This window comes from Diorhabda sublineata, chromosome 6, assembly GCF_026230105.1.
Source record: "Diorhabda sublineata isolate icDioSubl1.1 chromosome 6, icDioSubl1.1, whole genome shotgun sequence".
Classification (NCBI taxonomy): domain Eukaryota; kingdom Metazoa; phylum Arthropoda; class Insecta; order Coleoptera; family Chrysomelidae; genus Diorhabda; species Diorhabda sublineata.
In genome coordinates, this window is record NC_079479.1 from 30,509,833 (window position 1) to 30,530,621 (window position 20,789).

The 20,789-nt window shown below is 33.2% G+C and overlaps 1 protein-coding gene across 1 annotated transcript in view; it reads right to left on the minus strand.

The window, feature by feature from the left end:
* The window catches only part of LOC130445985 (uncharacterized), a 90,868-nt gene extending 73,064 nt beyond the window's left edge, over positions 1-17,804 (minus strand). The window contains exon 1 of the mRNA XM_056781930.1: positions 17,707-17,804. The gene's annotated coding sequence lies outside the window, so the exon portion shown is untranslated. The remainder of the gene's footprint in view (positions 1-17,706) is intronic.
* Positions 17,805-20,789: the final 2,985 nt, after the last annotated feature.

The window sequence follows — 20,789 nt, forward strand, 5'->3', positions numbered from 1 at the left end:
TATACAAGACACTAGGTAAATACAATTTTTTTACTATAGTATAGATACAACTTCATCAATGAAACATTCTAGTATTAGAAGAAGTAGAAGAATTTTATTTAGATTATATAATTAATGTTGAACATTTCTACACGAAGATAAGACGTATGACTGACACACAGATAGCGCTGCAATTGTCAAATCCATTTGACGTTTATGAAGTACCAACTTATAAAAGACTATAGGTAAAATTTCATGACATTTCGATTAGTCTTCTTCATAAAAAAATACTGTACCAGCTCAGCAATGGCTTCAAAAGTGTTATCCGGACTCTGCTCTTTACAAAGAACAATTTGTTGAATTTAAACGTGGTCGTATGGACACCGATGATGGTGAACGTTCTGACCGTCCAATTGATGTGGTTACTCCAGAAAACATCAAAAAAGTCCACAAAATGGTTATATCTACACGTGAATTGAAATTGCGTCGGAAAGCTGAAACCGAAAAGATATCAAGGCATTGTGTTTATAATTATGCATAAGCATTTGACGATGAGAAAGCTTCTTTCAAAGTGGATGCCACGTTTACTCACAGTCGATCAAAAACAACGTGTTGATGAATCGTAGCAGTGTTTGGCCATGTTTAAACGTAATAAATTAGATTTTTTGAGTCGAAATATGACAATGTATGAAAGATGAATACATCACATCACTCCGGAATCAAAACGATCATGATCTGAATGGACTGCAGTCGGTAAACCACGTTCGAAGCGTTCAAAGGCACAACAGTTAGCTGGGAAGGTTATGGCATAAGTATTTTGGGATGCACATGGAACATTTTTCTTTGACTATCTCGAAAAGGGAGAAACAATCAAGAGCGAATACCACTTAGAGTTGTTGGATGGTTTGAATGCGAACATAAAGGAAAAACGGCCTCATATGTCGAAGAAAAAACCACTGTTTCACCAAGACAAAGCACCGATTCACAAATCTATAGTTAAATTGAACGAATAACACTTTGAATTGCTTCTTCATCCACTGTATAGTCCAGATCTGTCCCCCAGTGACTACTGGCTATTCACTGATCTCAAAAAATTCTCGCCCGTAAGAAATTCAGCTCAATTGGAGAAACAATTGCTGAAACTGGAATCTATTTTGAGACAAAAGACAAAACCTTCTACAAACACGGCATCGAGAAGTTAGAGAAGCGTTGGAATGATTGTAGTGCACTTAAAGGAGGCTAAATTGATAAGAAAAATCGATTTTTGGCAAAAAATGTGTTTTTCTTACCACACCATTTATTGAGTGATGTGTTATATAGTGCGATACTGCTAAAATCGAAAACATAAAACGCGATGAACTTGAAATACAAGCTTAATCAAAAACTGCAAAACGTTCGTAGACTGGAACTACGAGTATATTACATATAACTTCAAACTTTGTTTGGATAGTTAGTGACCAAAATAATTTATATACCTTTGAACAAGCATTTTTCAAAAAGTTTCTAAATTATGTCCAAGTCCAAATGAATGAAATATTTTCAGTATTTCAATTGCAATTCTACCACTGCTTTGGAATACATAAATGACGCTATATATTTGAGATACACAAAAACTACATGTTTTAAAAGCCTGTCAAGTTTTGTAATACTCAGAAAATTGATGAATTGGCTCATGTATCCCATTCTCCGTCGTCCACCGTCGACCCCGTGAATATAAAATAAAACAAAAACCACACACGGTGCTGCAAAATTAAGTTGTGAATATTGATTGACTCGAGAGCTTGTGATGTACCAGTTTACTGCAACTATATGTTAATTTATGAGCTTAATTCCTGTCTTTAACACTTCTAACATTTTTCAAGCGATTCTTATAAGCCCTGCTTTTTGGAAATCATTAAGCGTATGTGGCACCCTACAATTAACAAAAACAAGATGATCAAATTAACTTCACCAACACGAAGAGTTTACCCATCCTTTTTAGCTCCCTACTCAAACATGAAGATATTTAGAAATACAGTACTGCCAGCTGTAATTTCGTGATATCTCAATCACATATCTGTATTTTATTAATCTAAGTTTTTCAAATTTTGTCTGTGATTTTGTACAGCTATGGTTCATGTCGTGCTAATGGCATTTTTCTAAATTAAATGAACATTATCAGCACCCTTTTTTAGTATTTAAATATTTTCATTTGCATTTTTCTTATCTATTTCAATTTAATTTATTCAGATTCTTAGATTATCTTTAGATACAATCTTGCAGCTTTTCGCTTTTTCTCTTTATATTCATTAGGGTTTTCTCCGCTAATGAATCTTGAATATTTCAAGATACAAGATTACAATAATGTTGTGTTAAATATTTCAATACAATAAGCTGCAATTGAACCTGATGGGAACGAAATACTGAGCACACCGTTCACGATCCCACTACACAAACACTCACAATTACACCGTCTGACGCGCGTTTCGATAACTAAGTTATCGTCTTCAGATACTGGAGGTACACGCGCGTCAAGCAGTGTAATTGTGAGTGATGATGTAGTGCCGCAATTCCCAAAGTGGTCCACCTGGAGGGGTATTTGATAGGGGTCTACGTCGGTTGTGATAAAAAAATGTAAGCAGTGGTCCTTTGTTTCGATAGTGAAGAATTAAAATTTTGGCTTGACTTCTCCTATTAATATAGACAGATAATATTTTGAGAAGCTCTGCGACTGTAATGGGAATAATCTGGAAAACCTCACACCATTGTAGTACAGTTGATTCTACTTGGTGTTGAAAAAGTTTTAAAAACTGTTCTGCACAAATCTTCATTTGAGATACTCAAAAGAATTCCTTTGAATAACAACATTGTACAAAGACGTATTTATGAAATGGGCTCTGATGTTGAAAGTTTCTTGTGTACGCATCTGTAAACAACTAATTCTCCTGTTCAACTGGACGAGTCAAAACTTTGAAGACGGATAATAAAGGTGAATCAATATTAGATATCTTGAGTAATATTTTTAGGGAAAAATCTATTCTATTCACAAAAGTTATATTGGTGGCAACAGATGGAGCTCCTGCCATGGTCGGGAGATATCGTAGACTCATAAGCCTTCTTAAAAGATTTAATTCACTTTTTGCCTTAGTCTTAGAGTTTCTGGAAAGTGAGGAGCCTGATTTAAAAGAAAACCTGATCAGTTTTAAAGCAGACATCGCGTATTTGACAAATTTAATGACCTCAACTTAAAATTAGAAGGGGGCAGCCTCGAGTCAATAAAAATGAAGAATGTAATTTCAGCTTTTCTTGTTACATTTAAAATTATGAAGGAAAATCTTGGTCGCAGGTAGTTTGCTTTGATATTTAGAAATTTGTTCAACATTTGATTGCCTTGCATGAAGAATTTAAAATCAGATTTGAAGATATTCTATCGATGGATGAGCTACTCAAGCCTAGCACTAATGAGGAGCTGAAAGTGAGGCTTAAAAGAGGGTATCAAAAATTTTAGCTACAAGTAGAAATACTCGAAAAATATCCTGGACTGTAGGCAATTGTGCGAAAGCTTCTGATCGCTTTTCCCTCGTAGAAAAAAGTGTTGGTGTCGTTACAAACCTATTAAGAAAAAAAGGAGCAAATTGAATATCATAGAACGGGCAGATTTGCGATTATTTTTTACAAACCTCAAGCCAGAAATTGATAATTCGCTGTCAATCCGACAAGTACATCCCTGTCATTGGAATTAAATATTTTTTGTATTTACTATGGTAGAAGATATATTACGCTATTACAATAAAATAACTATTGTAATAATTTATATATTTGAATAATTAATACCTACAACACATAAGGGGAGGTTTTTTAAATAAAATGTGCGAGAATTGATTGGTTATTGTTCTGTGAGTCATTGTAGATTTCAGAAAAGTAAAGTTGGGTGGTTGGGTGGAGTCACTTTTTAGATTGGCCAGCTTTGCTTTTTGACAGCCGCTCACAGCACAATCAATAAACAATTTAAATGAAAATTTGTTTAGTTGATTTTATTATCAAATAATTAACCTTATCAATCAATCATTTCTAGCCTATTTATACGAAAACTTTAATCGTTGAAACCATAATGCAAGTTTCCATAGACAGATATAATCTTGATTTTTTTTCGAGATTTGGAAATTGGTATTAGTGCTAAAACAAACAAGTTTGGGAACTAATAATGTAGGGGTAGTGTGTAAACAGTGTGTTCAGTATGAACGGGTCTAAAAATTCCAACAACAAAGTTGACGGAAATGAATAAATATAAGGTTAATCTTCATAAACCATAACACCATTTACACTATTAAATTATTTAATGCTGTTCTCCTAAACACACGTTTCAAAGTTTATGCTTTATGTTTATTTTATGGTTTTATCATTATTGTACTCTAGTTACATATTTACGACGATACAAGATGGTCAGGTTGGAATACTATAAAATTACCACTATAAACGGGTTTAAGCAAGTATATATTAACGAATACACCCTCCGTGAGGTTTACCGAACTCCCTTGAACATAATACTCAGAAATTTACTTCAAAGCATATCAACATTTTGAATTGTAACGTTTTATTGGTTCTTTTGAATTTTTTTTAAAGTTTTTTATGCTAAAATAGTTTTCGTTATATAATTATTAGTGTTTAGCAATATAGATGTAGCAGACAACTTCTTTCATAAAGTACCCATTGCAAAACAAATTATGATATTTGACGTCGTCAAAAAGCCTATTTTGACATTTTAATTCGTATGGATGCAAATCAAAATACTTTCAAATGTATCCAACAATATATTTTTGGAGCCGTTTGAAGTATTGAGATTATTAAATTTAAAAAGAGTTCAAATAGGAACAAAGAGCTTAATCTTAAGCACTCATAGTCCACAGTTTATTACTTACAGAATTAATGTGCCAAGACCGGCAGGAACACGATGGATTCTCGCGTCAGAGGCAGTAATACTAAAGAGGGATGTAACTCATAGCTGCAGAGTAAGCAATCCATTTAGAGAACACTCGCACAAACCCAAACAAAGTATGGACGGATCTGAAAGTGAAACTATATTGTCCCAATGGGTCCAAAGTTATGTGAAGAAACCTTCTCTATTCAAATAGGCAGATTCCTGGATTTTGGAAAGAGCAAGCAGCATTCAGCAAGAAACAAAAGTATTAGCATACATTTAAGATAAAATCACTACATATAAAATACCTTTTCCGGTATTGGAAATAGGCAATATATAAAGAAGAAACATTCTACACCACTAGAAAGAAAAAAGCCAACGAGAACGGAACATTGAGACTGCCTTAGTAGTTCATCAATGAATTGAATGACTTCGTACTTCGTTTAATCCAAAGTGACAAAGAATCCGACAAAGAAACATTTTCGTGGAGACTAGTAGATATAGAATACCAAAAGTCCTCATTGATCCTATGTATGCTACAAAAATTTTCCAAAATTTTTCTCAGAAATGAAGCCCAGACCAAAATTTTATAGCATGACTTTAATCACGAAAATGTTTCTCAAATTATTTTCTTAGAATCACCATTCCTAGTATATCGCCATTTTCTTACTGCACCTTATTTTCTCATATTCACGGCCCAATCCGCTCTTCTAGCGCTGTGCGATTTCCATCTAATTTTTTACATTAAATGTTAATTAATAATTTCATTAATATTTTTATGAGTATTACAACTGAATCGCTACATTGTTTTCTACAATCATATGACTTCAAATTAATTGATTTCATTGGATTTCTACTGTAGTAAAAAATTTTTACTAATCCCCATCGGAAACATTGAAAATGTCTATAGTTAGCAACTTGAGGGGCTTAAAGTATTGCCTCGTGGGCATAGACGCAACATAACAGTTGTAACGTTTTATATACGTTATAAATAATAAAATACACTCCAACAAACTACACCAACTTAAACCATTATTTTTGAAAATACGATCCATCACGTCAATGGAATTGAGGGGTGAAAAAATTTACAGCTTAAGATGTTTTACGTACAAAATTGGAAATAACGTTAGTTTGGAACAACAAAAACTTTATCTACTACCCATTTAGTTTCGAATTGTCGCTGATAAAAAAACTCTTGCACAAATTTGTTTGTTTCATTTTTGAAGAATTTGTTGAATTGAATTTGTGAGAATGTAACTATAATTAATTTCTTTTACTTAACTAAATTTAAATAACGTTGAAGGATTGTTATTATTTATTAGAAATTAATCAATAGTCAAAGCAGAAGAAGAAAAGTCAATAACGAAATAGCAAAGAGAAAACAATTTGGAGAATGATTAGCAAATAACAATGGACAATTATAGAAGCTTTTGGAGCAAAATCATAGAGGAAATAAAATAAAGAAAATAAGAATGAGACATGAAGGAAACAATATAAAAATAAACAAGGAAGACATATTGGAGACATGAAAAGAGTTATTCGGAAAAAAAGAACTTTTGACTAGACTGGTAGTAGACTGATTAGTCTATGTGATATTGGTTATCTAGTGGGCTCGGCAGATTTAGGAATTATTATGTTTTATGCTACTTTCTATTGAGACAGAATGTAGTTCAATCCTAAATTAGCATTGAAATCGAAAGTAATGTCATATCCAGGAGCTTTCGTCGGAATCTATTATGTCTTTACTATAATTAAAATTTTCAACCGTGTATGGTTTGAAAACATTCCACAATTGTTTTACAAATTGTGTAGATGTGTCTAAATTTGGTTGTCGAATAGGCGGGTTCGATTAAATGAGCTGGTTAAGTTTTTAGTAACTTTCTCATTTATTTCATTTTACTCAGGATCTAACAGCCCAACATGTCAGTCAGTTAGGATGTGCTTTACAGACACAGAAACGTGACAAGTTTGGTAGACAAAATGTTTTTCTGACGACATCAAATAGCCGTGGGAAAGTTTTGTGTGGTGGAGGCATCAGTATAGAGGTCGAAGGATTATAATGATGATTTTGAACTTATCTCAATAACTTTTTAACGTATTTTCCATGTATAAGTCACTTTACTTTAGAGGAAAATAGGTTTTTTCAAATTTCTTAATAATCAGTTGTCCATTAGGTTTTTTCTGGGCGGCTCCAGTTTATGACCGATTCGTTTCAAAGAATACAAATTCGAATTTTTTAAATACAAAATTGTTTACAATACAATTTGTTGAACGTACAACCTGTAAATTCAAATTATATAATAGAAACCTAAATATAGAAATTCACCTAAAACTTTTAATCGAATTTACTTGGTATACTTCATTCACTCTGTATATTCAATCATTACCTGAAGTTATGGTGAGTTTCTAAGTGCTTTTAGAACCCCGGAACGCGTCCTTCCCTTCAAATGGCTCGTCCTTTCAAGACTTACTTATAAACTTACATCATAGCTATTTTGATGCTGGAACTTTTTTGTATTAGGTCTCTATTAAACTTACTTTTATCATAAAATTCAATTAAATAATAATGTCGGGCTATTTTCATTGCAATAAAACTTTAAAAGTTTATAATTTTTTTGAAACTCGCAACTTGAAAAGTTGAAAGAAATCATATTAAAATTCTAATTAATGCAGTACAATCTACATTGAATACTCAATCTAATTTATGCCCTACTTCCAAGCAAAACAGTTTCAATGGGCCTTTGAAAGAATGCTGTACCATTGTATGAGCTCTAATAAGCTCAAAGAGGCCTTTTTACGTTCTATGTCTAGTCATTAACTAAAATCCTTCTCGGAAGAAACATACTTCGAATAAAAAAATTATGTTCACTTTTATCGTATGTAGTAGCTCATAAACAATCGAATTGAAAGCTTATGTAGGTAGAATTGTGTATGTATATAAATAATAAAATTATAGTAAGAACATTTCCTCTATATACTTACATCGGTTACAAAAAGGAAAATGATAGTTAGTACATATTGTCTTACTATATTATTCATCTACTTCAAATAGCAAGAAAAATTGTTAATACTGTAATATATCCATTTAACCATGCGTATCGTTCTTATGTTATACCCCAGGCTCTGAAAGAGTTTAATCATTTACACCAGGAAAATCTTTTTCGTGTGCCTTGAACGTAATCGATGGATGACTGCCATTTTGCTTTATTTACTGCTGCACGACATACCTGAGCTGGTTAGGCCGAACTACTGACGAAGATTTTTCAACCACAATGCTGTGCGTTGTAACCTATCCTAGCTTCTACTACCCATGATTACCATAAGCTTTAATTTTATATAACTTGTACTTGCTTTGGCTACTCGGCTTCTCTTTGTCCATAACTCCAAGCTAAGATTCCATTTATTTTTTATAACCGTTCTTAGGTAATAACTTTTTTCTACTTGATCTATTTGTTAACTATAAACCGTCGTTTCTCTCCTTGGTACATTTTTTAGTTTAATTATGACCAAATATTTAGTGTTCTGTGTGTTAAGCTTTAGTTTGTTATTCTTGCAGACTATTACAAAGCGTTCTACGAGCCTCTGCAATTCCTCCACCGACCTGGATATTAAAAGTATTGTCAACGTAGCGTATATTGTTAACAAATTTTCCATTAACCAAGAAAACCTCATCAGCATTCTCTAAAATTTGTTTATTCACAGTAGAAATTAAAAATCAATGGAGATAAAAAAGTGAGATATTCCTAAAAATTGAATCAATGAGGATCTGAGAGCATGAGGTCATAAATAAAAACTGAACAAGTCGTATATTATCATCGTTGAAAATAACAAGTTAACGTGCACTAAATGACACAAAATTATGTGTGGTACCTTGGACACAAAACAATTTAAGGATAACGCACCAAAAAACAAATTGGACAGTTGAGAATTGAGTATCGAGCAGTCATAAAATATGGAGATGTATGAAGACCCATAAATCATCATTTACGACAGTGAAATTTTGGGCAACTGAAGTCAAATTTGGCCGAATCAACAATCAACGATATCATCCACAAAGTCAACCAAAAGGTACTGGATGGACTTCAGATCAAGGTTAGAGAGATAGAAGAAGCTATCGACATTTCGAAAAATCACATTTACCATATACTGACTGAAATTATCCACGCGTTGGATGTCGCGGGTCGATTCATAACAGTAGAAAAAAAACCTGGATACACCTCTACTTTCCCGAAACGAGAAAACTGTTAACCGTTTTTCAGCTTAAGCAATTATTTTTTTATAAAAACAGACTGATTTTGGATTCAGAAATTGCTTTGTTTTTGAAACAATAATTCGTTTTTTGGTTTCGGGACTATTTTTTTTTATATATAAACAAACCGTTTTTCTTCAAACAAGCTGCTTCTAGTATTAGAATTTGTTTTTGTAAACTGTTTTTTGAATAGGAAATTATTGTGTTTTAAGCAAACCGTTTCTCAGTTTTTGAAATTGCTTCTCTTCATAAACAAACCATTTTCTAGCTTCAATAATTGTTTTTTTTTTCTTATAAACAAATCCCCTTTTTATATTAGACATTTTTTTAATGTTTTTCTTTAAAAATAGTATGCTTCTAGTTTTAGAATTTTTTTTTTTGAAAAAATCATTTTTTGATTTGTTTTTTGGTTCGGGAACTGTTTTTCTTTGAAAACCAACCGTTTTCAATATTAGAAATTATTTTCATCGGAAAACAAACCGTTTTTCAGTTTAGTTTTTCAAAGTTTTTCCAACTATAATGCACGATGTTAATTGTGAGTCGCACCTTAACGTCAAGTTTTTTGCCCAACTAATTTGACATTTCTTTGTTTCAGTGTTTGACAAATTCAAATATGGAGAGGTACACAATTGAGCAACGCGTTAAGATTGTTGGAGCCTTTTACGAAAATGGGCGCTCAAATCAAAATGCATTTCGTGCACTTCGTGATTTTGGTCAACATAATCGACCAAATGTGTCCATAATCGGGAGAATTATGCGCAAATTTGTCTACGCATGCGAGTCTGTAGGAAATGCGAAAACACCTGTGCATGCTCGCACCGTTCGTTCTGCGGAAAACATTACTGTTGTTCGCGTCGTCGTGCCCAATAAGTAAACATCTTACGAACATCACTGATGCAAATTTTGCAAGCTACAATTGACTCAAGAGCTGAAGCCTGTTGAACATTTCAAGCGTCGTCAATACGCCGAATGGTTGGTTGAACAGACAAAAGTGAATGGTGACTTTACAAAGAAAATCATCTTCAACTACGAGGCACACTTTCACCTCAGTGTATTCGTTAACAAGCAGAATTGTCGCATTTGGACAAATGAGAATCCACGAGTGATTGTTGAAAAGTCGATGCATCAACAAAAAGTGAATTTGGTGCAGTTTATGGGCTAGAAGCGTACTTCTTCGATAATGAGGTCGGCCCAGCAGCTACCGTGAATGGTGTTCGCTATCGCGAGATGATAACGGACTTCTTGTGGCCAGAAACTGAGGATATGGACCTGGACGATATGTGGTTCCAACAGGATGATGCCACTTGCCACACAGCCAACGAAACAATGGCTCTTTTGTCCGAGAAACAATTCAAGAGCTAAAGGATGAGATAATTAGGCACATTAACAACATTGAACCTCAATTATGTCATTGAAAATATGGACCGTCGGATAGAGGTATGACACCGAAGCCGTGGCTAGCGTTTGGCCGATATTTTGTTTCACACATAATTGTCATAGATCCTTCTATCATTATAAAAAATATTAAGATAATTCTCTGAAAACATTTTGTTTTATTTACAATTAACATCATGCATTTTGGTTGGACCACCCTTTACATGGTCTGTTCAAATAAGAGTCTTTGGAGTCTATATGTTATAATGTCGATTTCAATCTTCCTGTTTGCATACCCAAAAGTAACACTAAATAGTAGATGACTAATACGTTCTCCAAGGAAACGTAATTCAACTTGAAAGGATTTTTACAGATTAACTGTAAATACGTGTTAACAAAAAATTAAATGAGTCTCCGTGGGTATCTAAAAGCCTGATCCTGAACAAAGAGACGCTATTTCCGTAAGAGTTTTAATTAATTGTGTGACCAAATGTTCACTAACTACCATTACGGCGTATATTCCATTACAATTCCCAAGGGAGTAGGCATCGTCGCTTGCAAGAAGGTCCAACACATTTTTACTACCCGTACGCGATCATCCAAATAAAAATTTATCACAAGGCAGCGTAACAATGTAATGTACTTAACTTGCTATTTTTATACCTAAGGATTATTTCGAATAATTTAATAACCAATTATGAATGTACTGTTGGAAAATTATGATAATTTATTTTTTTTTTTTCTAAAACAACATCTAAAAACATTCGAAAGTGTTCTGAAAAATTCTTTTTATCGAGAGAATTTGTTTTGGGAGATCTCCTGGGTCATAGTCTCTACAATCTTCTCTCTGTAAGTGGTTGAATAGATAATTTATCAATTCATTGTTGAGGTCGTTGGTTTGTATCTTTACCACATCTTTGATTAGCGTAATGTTCGAATCGTTATGTTTGATTAGAATATGTTTGGGGGATTTAAATGTTAGGAAATTTTAGTATTTGAAAGTTTATTGCAGCCTCATAGTTCTATTCAATACGACTAAATTTATATGAATACAGTTTTGCAGTAGAGCAATTTATTTTCGAGAGATATTTGAGACCTTTTGTTAAGTAGCCAATGAATATCTTTCTCCTCCATGTAAGTGGATGCAATCTTAAGAATACGAAATAGAATATGAAATCTTCTACGTTATGTAGTCAGTTCTCAACGCTAAAGAGTTGTTTAGCTACAAAAGAAATGTTATTATCATATTATCCAAAAACTATTTGCTTAAGCGTCAGGCTGTGGGCTACGTACCAAAAAAGTTCAGGATACTAACGTCAGAACAAGTAACTACTGGCAAAAGTAATTTTAGTGTTTAGGTTCTTTGACATATGTTGTAGAAATTATTTGATACGTTTGAATTTAGACGATGTGGAAGATAATGAGCGCTTCATTGTTGTGGTTTTGCGAAATGGGAAAAATGATATGTGAAGAAGTTCTACCATTACCAATGAGGGATGTACATTGGAGCCCTGTGCACTTTACCATGAATGCAGATCTACGACCTAAAAATATGAACAACAGAAGATTATTTCTTGCATACCGGAATCGTAGGTGTTGCGTCCAACATATTGGATGCCACGCCATCAGCGCTGCTAAGAAACTTGTTTCAATTACCAGAAAATTAAAAATTTCAGCTAATGCGTTCTTCGGCAACCATGTTGCGGAGGATGACGCTCTTAGTGTCACAAAAATGGTTTATTTGTCATTTGCAAAATACAAGCTCTGCGACAAGAAACGTTGTCTTGAGGTACGTATGGTAGGTACGGTAAGATCTATTGAAAATTACTCTTAAAAACAATGATAGTTTCGAGGAGACAAAACAACTAATTAATCTGAGAGGAAGAGTAGTTAAGGAACTGAAAAAATTACATGGCTATCCATTCGGGAATGACATCGAGGCAATGAAAATATTTATGTTGTTGTTGTTAAGCCACTTTTCCTCTTCAAGATCCGTATCAACTGGAAAGTTATATGTACTACGCTATTTTATGTTAATGATTCAGAATATATTTGAGAGCAAATCAAATATGTCGCGAACAAAAATTTCTCTAATGTTATATTCGACTGACTAACATTATTCAAATCTTGAGTTTCTAGAACGACAATCAACTATTAGAAGAATGGAATCTTTTCATATTAAACGAATTCGCCTTGATTTTCTGTGGAAATATTGTTTCCCATTCATCTTCGTTGTTTTTGGGGTATTTGTTACGAATAACTTCTAGGAACGAATGTAAAATTGAATAAATTACGGAACGATGAGTATCTTAATTGGTAATTTAACTTTTCGAAAGAGGTAAATCAGATTTTCGGGAATAGTGACTATTCACAGAGCTTTGTTGAGAGAAACATACCATACGTTTTGTACAACAATTGTGTATAGTGTGAGCCATTTAGATAAAAAATTATACGTGAAAAATCAGGTCACACTATAATCCGGAATACAGAATTGTTGAAACTGTTGAAATCACCTACTTAACTTTAATCTTATGCACTGTATCGAGCTTTCTATTTCAAAGTTTCTTAGATATACTCATACTAAAACCAGTTTAACAAATGCCGCTATAAACTTGCTTTAAAAACATGAGAATCAGCCTTTGAAACCGAATATTTTACACATATCGCAAGACAACGAAGTAAAATGCTTGGAGTAGCTTTTTAGAACCATATCCAATTACAAATATTTGTTTTTATTTGTCTATCTCGAAACTTAAGTAGCAGTTCTCGTATTTTGGAGTTTATTTTCATATTAATACAACTTTTAAATAAAATACTTTGGATTTTATGTTAATCAAATATTTTAATTATATACGCAAACTTTTTGAACAAAATGGTTATTTATAATAAAATGGTAAATGAAAAAAGTTAACCGACATTTGTTTTTGCTCCATTTAACTATTCCACTTCGCCTTGTCATTTATAAATTGAATGAGAGCACTGTGAATGCTCTCAATAGGATCATTAAATCCACCAAAAAATTCAATCTAGGGAAAAAAACATACTTGGAATCGCATCGTATAATTCGTAAAATGAATGTTCAGAATTTACGGGAAATGTTTAGATCAGAAATAAAGTAAAATGTAGGTGAACTCGAATAAATCGTTGGAATATGTTAAAATTTCATTGGAATCCCAAGACATTTTCTGAATGGAAAAGTAATTATGATGGCACAATTTATAAGTATACTTTTTATAATTTAATTTCAGCTGCGTCTGAGATATACTTGAATATTTCGGGCTCATATTTCTTCTTATTTCAATTAAGATTTTTTTGTTCTCTTTCACTTTATAGAAGAAATACACGCGAACTTCATGGGTCTAGTGAAAGCATACGATAATATATCTGGCAAGCAATATATATGAATATAACTAAATTATAAAAAATGAACGAAATGAAAACATCGAGAAAAAAAACACCAATAATAGTACTGAACGATGGTTTTCATTTTATGTTTTAAATATTACTAGTAGCTTTCAACAAATAACTAACTTTCAGGATCAGGAAGACAGAGGTTAAGAATAAAAGCTGTATTTTCAAATTAAAAACGTATATAGAGGAAAGCAACAGAAAATATACTTCATTGCAGCTGGGATAGAGAAAAATATCTGTCTCTTTGTTTTATGAGAATAAAACATTTGTAGAAAATAATACCAGTTGGACTAAATGCGAAGATATTCACGAGTTCGAGGAGGAAACCTAAGATATTGGGCAGAACTGGTTTGAAATCTTTAGTAGATCTTTGGAGCATTATTTGTTGTTTATTGCAGCATAGAAAACACAAAATATCGAGAGGCAAGAAAAAAATACGATAAAACAATTAATAAAACAAAAGGAAATTGATTGAAATAAGAAATAGAGACTAAATAATATCACAAAAGATAAAGAAGAAATAAGACATATGAAGATAAAAGAACAGATATGATAGAAGAGGAGAGCCGGTTCAAAGAGATTTGGCAAGATCTTTCTCAATAACTGTTAACCGAATATACAAGTATATATGAATCGGATAAAAATAAACACTAGAAAACGCCAGACAAATCATCCTGAAAGGATACCAACAAATATGACGTATGAATTTATCCTGAGAATCAAGCAGCCATCAACGTACTGAGCTTCAATAACATGAACTCAAAACTGACATAGATGTTTCGAAAAACTTGTGGAATAGAATAGTAGTCTCGTGATTTTGGCCTAAAGGAATTTAAGGATATGAAGACGCGATTGTAGTCGTAGATATAGCAAAATAAACGCCTTCGACACGCCTAGAACATCATTGTGGGGTAGTAAAATGAATTTCTGTAAGATGGAGTTTCTGAGAATGCGGAAGCTGAAATATAAGTGCTCTGGAGGTGTCATCCTGGACTATATCATAGAAGGTGTCTCTTAAATGTTATAACTTGTTCTATGGAGGGTACATTACTTTCTTTTAATTATTTTCTCTTCGACGACGCAGTTTTTATAATAAGTAATATGGAGTGCGTTAAATGTGTATTGTTGAAACATTATTGGAAACAAAAGTTGAAAGCAGCCGTGACGGCAAGGACAATATGTAATATTGGAGGGAAAGACATAGTTAATGAGCGAACGACACAGCTTTAGTTTAAGCTATTGATAGTGGCGATTTGACGCTTAAAGATCGTTAGCGCTCAGGTCATCCACATGCGAGGTTACAAAGGAAGCAGTAGAAAACAAATCTACCACCAGCACTCGCCTATTATCGGATTCCCTAGAATCTTCTTAAGATATCATACATCGTCATTTAAAATAATTAGGTATCTATAAAAGTTGTCGAATAGTGCCACACAAATTAGTCGAGATTCAACCGAAACGTCGAGGTGTGTTAATTGCGATGAAAAATGGATTTATCTTAACAACCCGAACATAAGAAATCAGTGGTAAGACAAATGAAAATTACCCGAACCCGTGACAAAAAGAGGTCTTGTTGCGTGTCTTATGAAATTATAATGGTTTCCTGTACTTCGAAATCATTCAAGATAAACGGGCTATCAATGCCAAGATTTATACTGGACAGCTGATGCTAAGGTATAAGGTTATATCGGAGAACTTGGTGTTATTGAATTCCTACTATATCCAGCATTTAAGCCACACCTTACACCGTCAGATTATTATTTATTTAGATTCGTGGCGAAATAATTGTGCTGGAAAAAATTTCAATCCAAAGAAGATGTTCAAAATGCAGTTTGACAATTTTTTTAATCTAAGCGCAAGAATAGTTTTACCAAAATCTCAAAGAGCTTTCTGGACGTTTGGAAAACCATTGAATACTATGGGCTATACTATAATATAAAAGTTTTTTTATGTAGTCACTTAATAAAGAAAGAAAAACTTCGATCGATTTGATACTGGTGAATCAATAATTTATTTGGATCTTAATAAATCCAAGGTAACTATTAATTCCTTGAAGAGCACTACCATCTCTAAAAATATTTTATGATATTGGATCTGGAAGAAACTGGGCACTGTGGGATCGAGGAATAAATTCCAGTTTACAAGAGTTGCTGCGAACATGAAATCTGTAAGAATCTCTTTACAAGTATGGATACTTGAGTTGATTAGAACTTGGAGCTTTGGAGCTGAAAGATTTGCTGCAGTCCTCCTAAAATTGCCAAAGATCGGAAACAACGTTAGGCCAAGCAAGATAAAATTATTTATACTCTGTATGTTTTCAAATATCAAAGAGCTAGAGCTGAATGTCTAAATAGCACCATCCTCAAGTAGTAAGCTTTCACTTGTCATCTTTCTTAAACATTTTCAACGCGCATTCGGTGATGAATCAAATACTGGTTAGCCCTGTTCTTGAGTACCATATACGCTTAAAGTTTTCCAGAAGGCACAATATGTAAAAATTGCGCATAACATTAGAAAAGTTAAAAAAGAGTTCACATCTTATATTTTAGAAAAAACATACCTTTCCCATTCGACCTAAACGTCGCGTGTGGGTTCACCAATATTCATTAGCTTTTGTGAAGAAGCAAATGATTGTTATGTAAAGTATATAAGTAAGCTAAGCTTGAAGAAGAACGTGGAATTACAACAAGCTTGTACTTAACAAAATGTTTTCTTGCAGTTCTAAAGTCATTTAGATTATAACTTAATAGTCATTAATCATTCTAATCGCCTGATTTGACCATGTATGATTTTTGTTTATTCTTTGATCTAAAGAAATATGTACGTGCTCGTTGTTTCACGACAAAAGATGAGTTAGATGAGAGCATCGCAAAATATGCTTGAATTAAATCCTTTAAATCGTGGAAGTTTAGGTTACAAAAGTTCTTTGATGTAGTTGGTGATTACTTTGAACATAAATGAAATAATTTCCAGGAAAAACCTTGTACCTCAAAATATGTAGCGTCATATTGTTCCATTTTATATGACATATTAATTTTTACTGGCGAATAAAATTTCTAGTGTTCAATTAGTGAGCAATTCAATTAAACCGATCTAAGAATTCAATAATAGAAATGATTATTGATCGTTAAATGTTGATTTAATGAAATGTGGCTCAAGTTTACTGTAGAATTTATATTGATTTAGTTCTGGCTTTCAAAAAGTTTGACGAGGGTACAAAAGAGGCTCACTATGTTGAAAAATACCTGAATCAAATGAAATTTTGATCCAGGATAGACGAAAAAATATCCAGGTCAATTTTTGCTTAATTCCCAAATTTCATTATACCATGAAAAAAATTGGAATTGGGAGGAAATAATATCAATATAACTCACTGTGGTGGACTTTCCATCCGGGTAAAAGTAACCTTGAAAAAGCTGCAGCTAGCTCCTAGTTCAGCTTCAGTTTTTTTAGTCGTTTACATGAATTTTCAACCAAATTACAGAAAGATTTTATTATTTGTTTTAATTTGAGAGTGTTTTTTACTAATTAATAAAGCTTTTATAGAGCTTTTGTTTATCTACAAATATTGAATTTCGATATTCCTATAAATAGTGTAGCGTATTTCGTTTCCCCAATGAATTATACGCTCCCGTAACAAGTGGAAACGGTCTTAAAACGTCACCATATCAACTGGTTGCTAAATTATATCCTGAACTATGTTCCATGCAAACACTAACAGGTGGTTGGTTTTAAGTATTCCCCGAAGTTTTAGCTAGTTTACAAAATATATAGGTATAAATGAATTGCTACTTACATATTCTAAAATGAAAATTTAATTATTTTCATGTTCAATCATGTATTAATCTATGGATGTTCCATGACTGAATTTATTCACTTTTTGCACAAACTTACGTGAACAAGGGTAGCGATAAAACTGGGTCCGAAAAGCATCCCGATACTTGGAGACAGCATCACGCGCCGATTTCCAACGCTGCTGACGTCACGGGCATGGACATCGTTACAAGCTTTAAAGACAAAATCTCTTTTACATATGTATTATCATAAGTATTTTCCCTATTTTCACATGCAGATTTTGTTAGTACTCCAAAGAGTTAAGCAAAAAATAGGGAGAATAGTGAACAGGCACGGGGACGTAAGTAAATTCCATTAAAATGGATCAATTCTAGCGAGAAGTTATTACATATGTTTTAACATCAAACGTTAGTGGAACATGTAAATTCTTAAACCATTTCTCAAACCGAAAGTCTGATATTCAGACAGCGCGACGCGGCGTCTCGTTGCTTTTAGCATCGTCACTAAAATAACATCAAAAATTAGTAAAATCAAGACGGATTGGAATATACAAAACATGACAAAAATCTACACTCTCAAATGTCCGTTTTAATGGCAAGTAAAAAATTGATGTTTCGATCTATTTCAGTATATATCAGATAATGAATACACAAGTATTCGAAAGCTCGGAATATCAATCTGTACCGAATATGTGTACACGAAGCAGACACGTATAGAGGAGCCCAAAATATGATGATTTGTGGCAATTTACCACTATACCAAGTTGTACTCCCGAGGATTTGTAGGTCTTTGAAGTAGGGTAAAATTTCCGAAAAACTGGAAACCCCTCAACTTAAAAATACCAAATTTGGTACACTGTTTGAAACTGTTAAGACTATTAAATAGTGGTAAGTAAAAGGGAATGCTACTATTCTGGTGGCTTAATAAATGATCTTAAAGTTTTTCATCTCTCAGTTGATTTAAAATAGTTATTTTCCTAACAAGTGCGGAAAGTGATACTTTCCCGCACGCGACTGCAGTTGTCCCGAACGACGCGGAGCGGAGTTCGGGCAAGCAGTCAAGTGCGGAAAGACACTTTACGCATTAGTTAGGAACATTATTTTTTCTACGGCCGTATATACAACGACCCATTTTTCAAAAATTATTTTATTCCAACAAACATAATAATATACAAAACTTTAACTAAAAACTACTAAGTATTATAAATCTTAATATTGAAAACCCAATTTGTTGCATTCTGTAGACTAGTAAGAATTGCCGGTCCAATGGAGTTATTTGGTTTAATGTGGTTTAATTTAGAAGAAGATTGTACTTATTCGGTCACTTCCCAGACGTTTTGAACAACTTTGACGTTTTAGTAACAATTACACGCCTGGGTTGTTATAGCGACTGCTATCAAACCCGGGTGGTTTGATAGCAGTTGCTATGACACTCCTTTGAAGAATGTACATCTTCATTATTTTATATTTTCAAAAAATTAAAAATGCTACAAAAATTTTATTAAATGATTAAATTTTATTTGATGGACTATTTCGTGAATATTTATTTACCTGTAGTAACAATAGTTATAACCACCGAAGTAAAAAACTATCTAATAAGGCATAATATGCACTAGTGCGGGAAAGTGACACTTTCAAAGCTAAAATGCGTGCGGGAAAGTGGGTTAAAACGCACGGTCGTAGAAAAATTTTATTTCGTGCAATTGCACGCAAAGTTAGTATTTCACGCTCTCAGCACAGTCCGCGAAATTTAATTTCGCGGCCATTACCCATAGCAACGACCACGAAACCAAACGTCACTTCCAAATTTGACTTTTCTAATATACTACAAAAACAAAGATTGAACAAATACATAAGTACTTATATTATTTAGGATGTATTATTACTTATATTTACTCCAGAAGTTGTTTCTGAATAATGATTATTGCCTACATTCAAACCAGATAATATATCGCCAAAAAATGAGTTGGAAATTTGCTTCTTATTTTCGAGAGAGCGGAAGGATATTTCTATACTGTCGTAGACTTCCATCCACCGTGACGTTTAAGAATTGACATATCGGCCCCAGTATTGGCAAGCAGCGTGGCAGAACTTCTCCGAAAACAGTGATGTTTCAGGATTTGGTAATCTGAGATACTTGGCAATTATACTAGGCATTTTCCCAATGGTATGCACTCCATCAACTTGTACGGTGCACTTTCCGTTTACGTATTTCAACAATATACGAAGAGCTGCATATTTACAATAAATTTTCATGAAATCAATATAAGTAACATTGAAAATACGTTTCTTATCCGTCTTTGTATCAGGAATGGTTACTATTAATACAACATTCTCTTCCTGAATATCTTCAATAACCATTTTTACTAACTAAATGGCGAGAACTGTCAAAATATTTTGTATATATTGAAACATATGATTTCCATAGCAATAAATTGAACTGCTGTTGATTTTATAGCAATATATATTTATTTACAATTATCTTATATATTAAAAAAATTGATGATTTCCATTCCGAGTCCGTTCATGCGTTCTACCTAACCGATTTGGTTAATTTTTTTTTTCAATGAAAGGTATTGATACACAGATCAGCCATCAACCATCGGATTTCATCTAATTTTCACCATTCTCAAGTTATACTCAAATGCGATTTCTCCCTGTACATTACTTATGGGAGTTTTTCACATACACACGTTCTATCCTCAATATCTCAGGTTCTATTCAAGATAAAGACTTCGTTTTGGTTTAAGAGCACTCGCTGAAACACCCTCTTTCTTTTGAGTTTTTGAACACTTCAATCGGTTGAGTTGGAGAGGAGCTAGGCGCGGACATTCAATGTGGAGTTATGGATTTTTGTAGGTTTTTGGCAATTTTTCTACATTCAAAGATCTATATCTCAGGTTCTAATGTAGCTACAGAGTTCGTTTTGGTTCAAGAACACTCACTTAAACGCCTTCTTTCTTTTGAGTTTTTGAACAATTATATCGGTTGAGTTGGAGAGGAGCTAGGCGCGGACATTCAATATGGAGTTATGGATTTTTGTAGGTTTTTGGCAAGATCTATATCTCAGGTTCTAATATAGCTA